Genomic DNA, 12,179 nt, shown 5'->3' on the forward strand with positions numbered 1-12,179 from the left:
CACACTTAATATCCTCTTGATATATTTTAAGTGAACCATTAAACTGTTGGCCATTATGCTGCAATACTGCAATAACAAATACATGCTAAAGATTATAATGTATTTAAGCAGCAATATTTTTGGAAATGCTTTGAGCACAAATGAAAAATGTGCCACGTAAATAAACTGACAGTAACTTGATTGATGTTTGTTCCAATCTAGCAGGACACTTCCTATGCTCTTATGGTCTCATTCTTACTATCCTTCAAAGGGGTCTAGTGTTATGGCCGTTTTACAGACACAGGTATGAAAAAAATAATGAGTGTCTTGCCTAAAGCTGCCCAGTGGTTCAGGTGAAACTTGGTCACACTCAACAGGTTTGCAAAAGCACAGTCAATGCATAAATATCAAGTGTGCCTATATCAATATGGACTGAATTTTCATATCAGTTCACATCAGCTCATATATAATGCTTAGTGGTTCACATATTTCATTGCCAGACATCAAGTATATGGTAAAAATGTACAGAGAAATTAAGGGATGCAGGCCAACTCTTCCATTAAAACTGATGTTGGAATAATTTATGCAAATTGGAGGACAGTAATATTTTCTGGTGGCAGAAGAAGAATCCATACTTTTCCTCTGTCCCCTCCTATAAATTCTCATCCTAAGGCAGCAGTGGACAAGCACTGATGCAAGAACCGCAACGGAGCACATGGTTTCAAACAACAAAGAGGAAAAATATGTGGTTGCACCCACTTGCCATATTTGTCCCATGGGGGATAGGGGAGATGAAGACCTGGACCACCAGCTGGCTCCTGTCCCCACCCTGGCCAAAGAGGCTGCATGGTGTTTGTACAAAATTGCTATCTTCACCCCTTCTGGAAATCTGATGTGGAGATTCTGTAGTCCAGCAACAAAAGAAATGTTTGTTTCAAGCTGAGCTGTTTTGGGAAACTTGAGTAAGGCATTAGACTTGAATAATAAAACCATTTCCCAGCTGGAATTGGGGGAGGGGGGAGAAGATCTACATTTAGAAAAAGAGGGAACTAAAATAGTAACCAGAATTAGGAAAGTGTTTAGAATGATGTATTGCCAAGAAATAATTGGGCAAAAAGTCGTTTGTTTGTGGAATTCATATCCTACACTAAGAATGAGATACCTCATACCTGGGGCCTAATTGTGGCCCTCCAGGTCTCTCTATATGGCCCCCAGAATTATTTTTTAGTCACACCCCACACTGGACCTGCATCTTCCTCAAGTGCTTTTGCCTAGATGGAAAGTGTCCTTGAATGGTAGAGGGAGGATAGATGGATGTGGGACTTGTATGCGTAGAAGAAAACTACTGCATCTGTATAGCTGGACCAAAACTAAGGGGTCACAGCTGTGGCTCCACCCACTTGTTGCCTCCTGCTCTACCCACCACTGGTGAGTGGCCTTCGAAAGATTGAACACGAGGGAATGTGGCCTCAGGGCTGAACAATCTACCCCATATATTTACCACACAAACCCCACAAAGCCAGATAAATAAGGTTGCCAGATGAGGAGTATTCCAAATGAAGAGATTTCAGGACCTAAATCTGAGACCTAGGGGTGGCCCCTGGTGATGTCATTGGGTGGCCCCTGGTGATGGAGGTTAATTGGGAGAGCAGAGTGGAGAAGGGCAGATCCCCCAGAGTGTCTAATCCTATGATTTGTAGCCAACAAATGCTGGTCTGAAGCTTGCAAGCTGCTGCTCATCTCGAGATTCAAGCCCCCCACCTGCTACCTGGAGGGGGGCAGGCAAACCTGGAGACTTCAGGTCAGACCTGGAGATCTAGCAGCCCTACAACTAAAACACCCTGCTGGAGGCTGTGCTAGATGCCACACGGCATTGAGAATAGTGGAAGTTTCCCCTTGCTCCTATCAACATTTGGGACTCAGTTGTGTCCCTGCCTCTCTCTGTAGCTCCTTAAAAGGGCTCATTCTGCTGTTTCTGCTTTGACCACCATGCCAGAGAAGAGGCTTTGCTGACTCATCCAGGCCAGAAAGTGTTTTCACTGTGTTCCCGCCAACACCTGGAATTGAGGATTGGCCCTGCATTCCTCTCTAGCTCTTTTAAAGAGATTCATTCAGTACTGCTTTTGCTTTGACCACCATGTCAGTGGAGATAGAGGCTTCTTTGCATGTACCATCTATGCCAAAGAGTATTTTCACCCTCATTTTGCCAACACCTAAGCCTGGGAACTGGCTCTGTAGCTCAGTGGTAGACCATCTGCTGTGCATGCAGACAATTTGGAATCTCCAGACAGAGATGGGAATGCACCCTGCCTGAAACTGTGGAGAAACACTGCTGCTCAGTGTAGACAGTACTGAACTAGATGGATCAACAGTCAACATTTGGGATCTGGGGTTTGATGATTAATACTCTGTGGTTTTGGTATGGAGGAGACTCTTGAGAGTCCCATGGATTGCAAGAAGATCAAACCTCTCCATTCTTCAGGAAATCAGCCCTGCGTGCTCACTGGAAGGACAGATCCTGAAGCTGAGGCTCCAATACTTTGGCTACCTCATGAGAAGTGAAGACTCCCTGGAAAAGACCCTGATGTTGGGAAAGATGGAGGGCACAAGGAGAAGGGGAAGACAGAGGACGAGATGGTTGGACAGTGTTCTCGAAGCTACCAGCATGAGTTTGACCAAACTGCGGGAAGCAGTGGAAGACAGAAGTGCCTGGCGTGCTCTGGTCCATGGGGTCACGAAGAGTCGGACACGACTAAATGACTAAATAACAACAACAACATTGATTCACTCTCTGGTTCTTAGGGTGCTTCCCAACAAATCTAGGGTGGGATTCCATCAAATTCATGTCACTATTTTGGGCCAGCATTCAATCACATACTGGCAAATTTGGGCTCTACATTGTAGTTGATTGGAAGGTCTTCTGCAAAAAGTCTGTCTCCCCCAAAATTGGACTTTTGCGACAAGGAAAATGACAGAAAAATACGCTGGAAAATGTGGGATAGAGCTTGCTTTGATACAACATCTTCCCCACAAACATATCAGAATGAGTGCTCATTAAATAGCCAATATTGTTTAATCTCCCTACAAACAAATCAGGATGAATGCTCAATAAAGCAGGGTGTTCGTAAGTGCCTATAATTCTGTGGAATCTACTTAAAATCTGTAGCAATTCCAAATCCAAAAGAGCCCACACACAGCATTTGGCGCCAAGAGTGAGGACGAGAGACCTCTCTTTATATTCTCTCTTTATAACTAGCTGACAGCATCACAGAACCAGTTAATGCATCTCCCTGCCAGCTTAACTGCTTGTTATTTTTGGTGTTTTGTTGCACAAGCCGCATAATGTGAGATAAGAATATTTACAGAAGTCACAGCATCTTCTTTGCAAACAAGGCATGTTAGGGATGCAAAAATTCTCCTCCTGTGAGGGTGTTCACTGTGCAGTTTCTGCGAGCATGCTTATCTAATTTTACACAATTCATATGCGAAGATTGCAAACCTGCAACCTTAAACCTAAGCGCCCGTAAAGTTGCACACACAGCTTTAACAATCTACTCAAGTGCTAGTGTGGTGCAATGGTTAGAATACTGGGCAAGAAGAAGAAGAGTTTGGATTTGATATCCTGCTTTATCACTACCCTAAGGAGTCTCAAAGCGGCTAACATTCTCCTTTCCCTTCCTCCCCCACAACAAACACTCTGTGAGGTGAGTGGGGCTGAGAAACTTCAAAGAAGTGTGACCAGCCCAAGGTCACCCAGCAGCTGCATGTGGAGGAGCGGGGTCGTGAACCCGGTTCATCAGATTAAGAGTCTACTGCTCTTAACCACTACACCACACTGGCTCACAAGAGCTAGAATAGTGGTAGGTAATAGTTAAAATCCCCACTCAGTCGTGAAGCTCAGCAGGTGACCTCAAGGTCTCTCGACCTAGCCTAACTCACAAGGTCACCATGAGCGGGAGAATCATGTATGCCACCTTGAGCTCCTCAGAGGAAAAGTGGGGTACAAATGCACTCAATCATTTAATCAGTGAGGTTTGTTTCCTTTAAATACAATAAATCTTGTATAAGGTTTCTCAGCATCCCAAGGGAAAAGATGGAGGTTAATATGCAAAGTTACAATTTTTACCTGTTAGCAGGGACATGAGAGCATAACGCAAGCTTACTGGATCAGGACAATGGCTGATCAAGTGCAGTACAGTGGTATCTCAGGTTACATACGCTTCAGGTTACAGACTCCGCTAACCCAGAAATAGTACCTCGGGTTAAGAACTTTGCTTCAGGGTGAGAACAGAAATTGTGCTCTAGCGGCATGGCAGCAGGAGGAAGCCCCATTAGCTAAAGTGGTGCTTCAGGTTAAGAACAGTTTCAGGTTAAGAACGGACCTCTGGAAAGAATTAAGTACTTAAACCGAGGTACCACTGTATCCTGTTCTCATGGTGGTCACCCAGATCCCCGTGAGAAATCAGCAAGCAGGACTTGAATGCAATAGCGGTTTCCCCACCAACAACTGGTACTCAGATCCTTGCTGCCTCTGAAAGTGGAGGTATTCCACAATTTTCAGTTTAGCTATAACCATTAGCTTTGTTATTGAATTTCATTACCCAGTTCAGAATACAAAACTGGCACACTGTCTGAGTGTTGTACTAGCCCATTCCCCCTCTCCATCAGATCCTTAGTCCAGGTTGTTATCTGAACCAATAGAGAAGTTCCCCTTCCAAATACCACAACTTTTTGGCAAGCCCTATTTCCAAATCCAGGGAGACAGGTGATTGTCCACCAAAGAGCAGTTAAAATAGGATCATGGACAAGTTATATATGTGTCTTATCATATAGCACTCCTTTACTGATTAGCATATAATGACTATATTGGTCATTATGGTGTCAATCGTGCCTTTGAAAATTATAGACCATGTTGAGTGTACATTGTTATGTGATATACTGCAAACATTAAATAAAAGCAAATGATCTCCCCTTAATATGACATGACAGTCAGTCTTTCGTTTTCTTCTGTATAGATGTGCGTGTGTGTATGTGTGTGATTCATTGCCACAAAGCGATTTTATTCAACTGCTGTCCCTGTGATTGACGTGAAATTGCACCATCTTAATTCATTCATAACTATCACCTGAAAGAGATGGCTGAATAGTCCGAATAGCAATATTAACACATCAAAGGTTATGTCTTGCATTGATCAAAGGGAACAAATTTGCCATTCTTTCAAGTAATTTCTGAAGAAATAAAAAGCTGTTAGCTGTACTTATATACAAATTGCTTTAGACAAATTTATTTAGACAAATTAAATGGGTATTGAAATGTCATGGAATGCTTTCTTTAAAGTGCTAAAACTTTTTAGAAAAGTTATATGCCATAGTTCAACAGTTACTGTGAGCGTGTGAATTTTCCTTAACATGTATTATTGAAGCCAAATTTGACCTGCTGATAATGATTTGGAATCATTTCTCATTTATTCATTCTGAATGCTTTACCATTTGTACATTAGTGTTCTGTAAGCTGCACATTTCTTAAAAAGTAGAGACATCACCTTGCCAACAAAGGTCCGTATAGTAAAAGCTATGGTTTTCCTAGTAGTGATGTATGGAAGTGAAAGCTGGACCATAAAGAAGGCTGATCGCCGAAAAATTGATGCTTTTGAAATATGGTGCTGGAGGAGACTCTTGAGAGTCCCAGGGACTGCAAGAAGATCAAACCTATCCATTCTTAAGGAAATCAGCCTTGAGTGCTCACTGGAAGGACACATCCTGAACTGAGGCTCCAATACTTTGGCCGCCTCATGAGAAGAGAAGACTCCCTGGAAAAGACCCTGATGCTGGGAAAGATGGAGGGCAAAAGGAGAAGGGGACGACAGAGGACGAGATGGTTGGGTAGTGTTCTCGAAGCTACCAGCATGAGTTTGACCAAACTGCGGGAGGCAGTGGAAGAGAGAAGTGCCTGGCGTGCTCTGGTCCATGGGGTCACGAAGAGTCGGACACAACTAAACAACTAAACAACAACAAGCTGCACATGCTTGAGGTGGAAGGGGAGAAAGGCCTAGGCCTAACTGCTTCTAAGACACTCTTCTGCATTGACTCCTGGATTCTCAGGATCTGTCTTTTACATTTTACAAGAGGACTCACAACTAAGAATCTAAAGAGCATCCCGCAGGATCAGACCAAAGGTCCACTTGTGATTCCCAGGAACTGTCGTTCAGAGCATACTGCCTTCAACACTGGAGGTAGAAACACAGACATCATGGCAAGTAGCTATTCATGGCCTTATTGTTTATGAATTTGTCTGATCCCCTTTCAAATCCATTCAAATTGATGGTCATCTCTCCATTTTCTGGGTGCTAATTCCATACTTTAAATATGTACTGTTTGAAGAAGCACACCCTTTTATCTTTTCTGACAGTCAGCTTCATTAGATGAACCTGGGTTCTAGCATTATGTTTTTTGTTTTTTTAAAATGATATTTATTGGGAATTTAAAGTTACAGAAAGAGAGAAGAAGGAAAAGCAAAGAAAAAGAGATTAAACAATACAAATCAATAAAAAGAAAATAAAAAGTACCAAACATACAATACACCAAAATCAAAAACAAGAACAAAAAAACAAATTTAAAAACAAATCCAATATTCCCATACCCTTATCTTCATTAACTTGTTTCCTTGACCTCCTCACACCTCCCTTTTTTGTATTCTAATTATTAATTATCTCAGCAAATCCTTTCCATCTTTCACTGTATTCTGTCCTTTAATTGTCTTAATTTATTTTAGTCTTATCTTACCATAAAAACCCCTAGAACTTAAAAACTTATTTATACATAACTCCTTATAACATTTCTACTAAAGCCTAATAGTTTCATTCCAAGATTTTCCTAACAATCGTTAATTTTGCAATATTTCTCTAAATGAATTTCTAAACTTTCTGCCAATATTCATCCACCGTCTCTTCTTCCTGGTCTTGGGTTCTGTCAGTTCTTTCTATCTGTTCCATCTAGTCCATCAACCTGGTGATCTTATGTCCGAGGCTCTTAACTCTTTTCCATGTCCCTTCTGCAGATCTTCTTCATAATTGTACCTGCACTTTACTTTGTCTTCTGCTGGTCTTGTTCTTAATTTCCTTCCTTTGTCTCTGAGGAGTAGATCTCGGGGGAACAACCTAAGAGTGTCTTTATCCCTTCTCGGCCGGTCAGCCCGTTCTCCATGGTTAGCACTAAAATCCAAAAAAATATTCCAAAACATACTTCAATGCCCCTCCAAAGTTGAGTGCCTCGACCACTCCAATCTCCTCCTGGCCCAAAACCAAATCCCAAAGGTCAGAGCATCCCTGCATAGGAGGATCTGACCAATTTGCCATCTCCAGTCCCGACAGGACTCCGTCTCTCCAAGTCTGTCTCACTCCAGATTCAGTCCTCAGAAACGACAGCTTATGCTCCTGCAGGGCCGCATCTCTTTCAACTTGTATTACTTGAGGTTCAACAACAACCTCCTCCTTTGTCTTCTCCGCAACTTGCCCTGTCAGGGCAGATTCCTGGGTCAGTTGTTGAGCAGGTTCTATATCAGTGGTCACTGTTTGACCGAAATTATCAGTTGCAGTAGTCATCAAATCCATCTTCACATGAAGCTGCTCCAACAAAGCACTTGTCCTGCACAAAGCAGACACTAAGGTTTCCTGTGTCAACATTCTTATCCAAGGTCAGAGCCTGTTTCTCACGCTCTCTAATCTCTACAGCTGTAGAGTTCCCCAGGTCCACTCCAACAACAGTTCAAAAGCTCCCTCTAGAGGAAATAATTTCTATTTGTATCCATCCTTTTACAAGCAGATCCAGCAACAAAATTGCTTTCGTTTTTCAAATCTTTGTTCCTTTTTAGTGCAAAAGGAAACATTGGAGTCAACATGTTTCTCTGATTTAACTATCTGTCAACATGCGTTATTATTCACAGTCAATGAACTTTCCCCAAACGTCTATCTTTGACAGCCCGTTCCCAGGTTCAAGACGATAGAAATTTATCTTTCTTTACTCCCTCTCCTGCAGGCTTGAACAATTTAAGATTTCCCCCCTCTTCTCATGCTTCCAAGGGGGGGGGGTTGTAGTTTAAACCTATGGAAATTTAGTACTTTACAGATGACTTTCCAGACTTTAGTTTACGATGTCTTTGCTTCAAGCTGTTTACAAAAGCAGAAGGCAGACTTCCTGTTTAGACCTTCCCGCTCCAGTGCCAAATTATGAAGTTTAGTAATCCAATTTTCCGTTCTACTCACGGGTACTTGTTTAGAGTCCAATTGTCCACAGGAAAAAAGTCAGTGCTCTCCAACAACAGCAATGCGGCTTCACTCCGTGAAAAGAGCAATCGATTCGAAGCACCGCGCCGCTCACCCCACGTCGCTCCGGATCCCCGTAGCCGGGTTTCCCCGTGAGTAGGGGAGGCGCTAAAGGTGCCAGCCAAATCCCAGGTCCACAGGCTTCTCCCGCCTGTGGTTTTTGATGGTTCTCCGCCTCGCCGTGGCAGTCCAGACCCTGATTTTCACGGAGCGGGTTCCTCCAGATCAGAGGAAGCCCGCCATTGCCAGTGGCGCTAACCCGGAAGTCTGGGTTCTAGCATTATGTGAGAGAAGCAAATCTTTTCTCTATCCACTTTCTCCATGTCATGCATTATTTTATACAATTTTATATTCTCCACCTTAATCGCCTCTTCTCTAAACTAAAAAAGGCCCAGATGTTGTAACTTTCCAATCCAACCTTGATCATTTTGGCTGCAACAGAAGCTTCCTTTTTGGAAAAAGTCTACAATATCCCTTTTGAGGTGAGGCAACCACACCTGGACACAATATTCCAAGTGTGATATTCCATAGATTTATATAATGGTATTTTGATATTAGCAGTTTCATTTTCAATCCTTTGCCTAATCAACCCTAAAATAGAATTCACTTTTTTTCACAACTGCCACACAATGAGTTGACTTTTTTGTTTTTTAAGCTATCCACTACGATGCCAAAATCTTGTTCCTGGTCAGTGTGCACCAGTTCAGGCCCTATTGACATGCATGTGAAATTAGGAATTCTTGCTTCAGTGTATATTACTTTCTACTTGCTTACATTGTATTTGTTATCCAGTTTGGGAAGATCTTTGTGGACTCCTCACATCACTTCTGCTGCTGCTGTCACTTTATTTCTCTTCAGGCACCATTAAGCCTCTTTTTTGTTCTTCTTAAGTCTCACTCAGCCTTTTCCTACAGACTGCCCCTCAACTGTTGTGTGCCTGGTTTCCTCTTCCTCTTCCTCTTCCTTTTCTACTTCCTCTTCTCTTTATTTTTCTGCTTTCTTATACACTTCAGTCCAAACCCTTTACCCAATACAAATAGTATCTCTGACAACCCAACATTCCATTGGTCTTTAACTATGGACCAATGGGTTCAAATGGAATGCCTAGTAAAGGACTTATCACAACCTCACCTTTTTAATTCTACTGTTCTCTATAAAATCTCGTCTCTGATGCCAACTGACACATATCACAGTACCTTACAAGACCCATAGTCAACAACTTAGTAACTGCTCCAGTCTTTTTCTTAGCAGATCGCCAACTGAAGAACACCTATCTAATGTGTTTCTTAGACCTCAGGAGTAAATCTCCTATCTCCCCCGCCTCATATCATTGGCTAATTAGAAACCAAGCAGTTTTCATAACAGAACAACATCCACTTATGTAACTTTGGCATCATGGTGTTATGGTTTCACACACTCCTCAAAAAGTAATATGAAAATCAGCTCCAATTTAGCATTCAACTCCTAAGGCCCTTTCAGTGTTATCCTATCTTTATGGGAACAGCTTCCACATCGCTCAGATTACATTTAGATGACCCAACCATATGGATGTGGGTTGATTGTATTGACACTTTTCCCTCTATGAAGTGCCAGTTTCATGGTTGAAGCCAATTCAGTCAGCCCCCACACATGGTTAGGGTTGTTGTTGTTTAATTACCTCAGAGGCATCCAGAACAGCTTCAGTGCTGCTAGCATACTGTTTAATGGGAATCTCTGAAAAATTCTGTTAAAATGGTCTAATCTGATGTTTGAAATTTTAACATTCTTGCTCAAGAGTACGTCGTGGAATCAAAACAGCAATCATTCCTGCTCTCTGCTCCCCACAAAGTACTAAGATAAAACTTGAACAATAAATAAACAGGTTTCGTTATAGAACTGTTAATAGTTCTTTATTTTGTGTTCATGCCTATTCTGAAATTTATATAGACACTCCAAGAACCAGAGAGTTTTCATTTCTCCCTCCCTGCATTCTTGTTGGTTAAATTAACAAGTTTAGGAGACATCCTATGTGCTGACCTGAAGAGAAAATCAGGTGGCCCATGATGCCTTAATTCTTTTTGATGCATGAGATGATAAAGAATGCACTGCTGACAATAGAAATCATTGTCTCCTGACAGAAAAGTCTCCCTGTAATTGAAACTTGACCTGAATCAGAGTGATTGGAAAAGAGGGAGGTAGTTCACTGTTACCAAATTGTCCCATAAATTTCTTGAATGGGTTGACCTTTATCTGTTTTGAAACTGTGTTACATTTCCCATTGCGCCACTGATTAAGCATAAATTTATGCTCCAATTTCTGCGTAGCAAGGTTGGGAAACCAAATGCATCCAGCTGAAATTTGCCCAAGCTGGACCTCTACAGGAATGCAGATGCGGCACAGAAAATGCCTGAACTGTTTAGTGAAATATATACACATCACTAAAGTTAAAGACAAAAGTCTCTCCTTGGACCTGCAAAAATCTTTTTTATTCACATAAAGCAAAATTTCAGAATGCATTTGATGGTTCTTGTTCTGGTTGCTGGAAGAACAAGGGGAGAACATGATTTTAAAAACAAACAGAAAGATACAGAAATTTAAGATGAGGGCAGAAATGGAATGGAAGAGAAGGATGGGTAAAAATATGTGAAAGTGATGAAGGCCGGAACTTCAGAGATTCATCCATTTCTATCTGTTGGTGTTTCTACTCAGCACTTTAGTCCATCTTATCGAATATGTCAATGTAAAAGTAGAGACCTATTTACTAACATCTGCAAAGATTACATAGTAAGCCAAAACTGGAACATAGGCAGCCTGCTTCATTTAAGAGATGGGTTTTCAGGATATTACCACTAAAAATAATTGGGTAATCTTAATTCATATATATGAAGGCAGGCAAAAAGAACAAATATTTATTTATTCATTTAGGGTTTTTTAATATTGCCTTTCTGGCCCACAGGTCTTGCTGAAACAATTCACAATTAAAAGCATACAAACAATTTTAAACTCCTACCTCCCCACACCTTTGGAAACCTATATTGGATGGTACCTGTACCACAGAGTTCTCCTTTGGCTGGAATTGTTTCTTTAATAAAAAGTTCAAAAGGAATCATTCAGTTATTTATCAGAACTGGTCTACATGCCACTCATAACCGCTTCGTATTTCTTAAGAGTTGTCCATAAAGTTTGTGTTGTACACACTAAACATTTCAATTTTCTTTTGTTGCCTTTGGGGCATATTTCTCCCAAGTCTTCTCTTGTGTCATCTTTTATGTGATTTCTTATCAAGAACCAAATGTGTTCAACATTTTTCTAGCTATTAAGTTGAGTCCATTGATAGTCATTCTATCTCCATTACAGATGTTGAAGAAATTTGGTTCTGTTCACATTTCAGTGTGAACCTAATTTGCACTTCCCCAAACAATATGTGGATCAAAACTCAGACATCCTTCAAAATGTGCATTTCTCTGAATTTTACAAGGCACTTCTTCCCCCTCCCAAAGAATGGGTACAAAATGCAAATGCTAAGGGAACATATTTATAAAAATACATATATTGGGGGAATAGCATACAAAAGTGCATTATATCAGGGAATATGAAATTCACACTCAAATAGTGATAATTTGTAGGCCTTTTTTTAAAAGAGCAAACTGATGCAGAAACGTGGCAAATTGAAACTTAACAACTGAAAAAGGAGAAACAGAAATGGAAAGATTCATCCATCTCTAGTCATGATCAATTCCTCTTCTCTGAAAGGCCCAGATGGGGAAAAAATGAAGAAACTGATAAACCAGAAGGTTATCATACCCAGAAATTTGTTCATTTATTTTTCTTCATACAAAAATTTATATCCCACTTTTCCCTTCAAAAAACATTCACTTCAGAGCTGTTAGCAAAGCATCAA

Source organism: Podarcis liolepis, assembly GCF_965112155.1.
Source record: "Podarcis liolepis genome assembly, chromosome: 9".
NCBI lineage: Eukaryota > Metazoa > Chordata > Lepidosauria > Squamata > Lacertidae > Podarcis > Podarcis liolepis.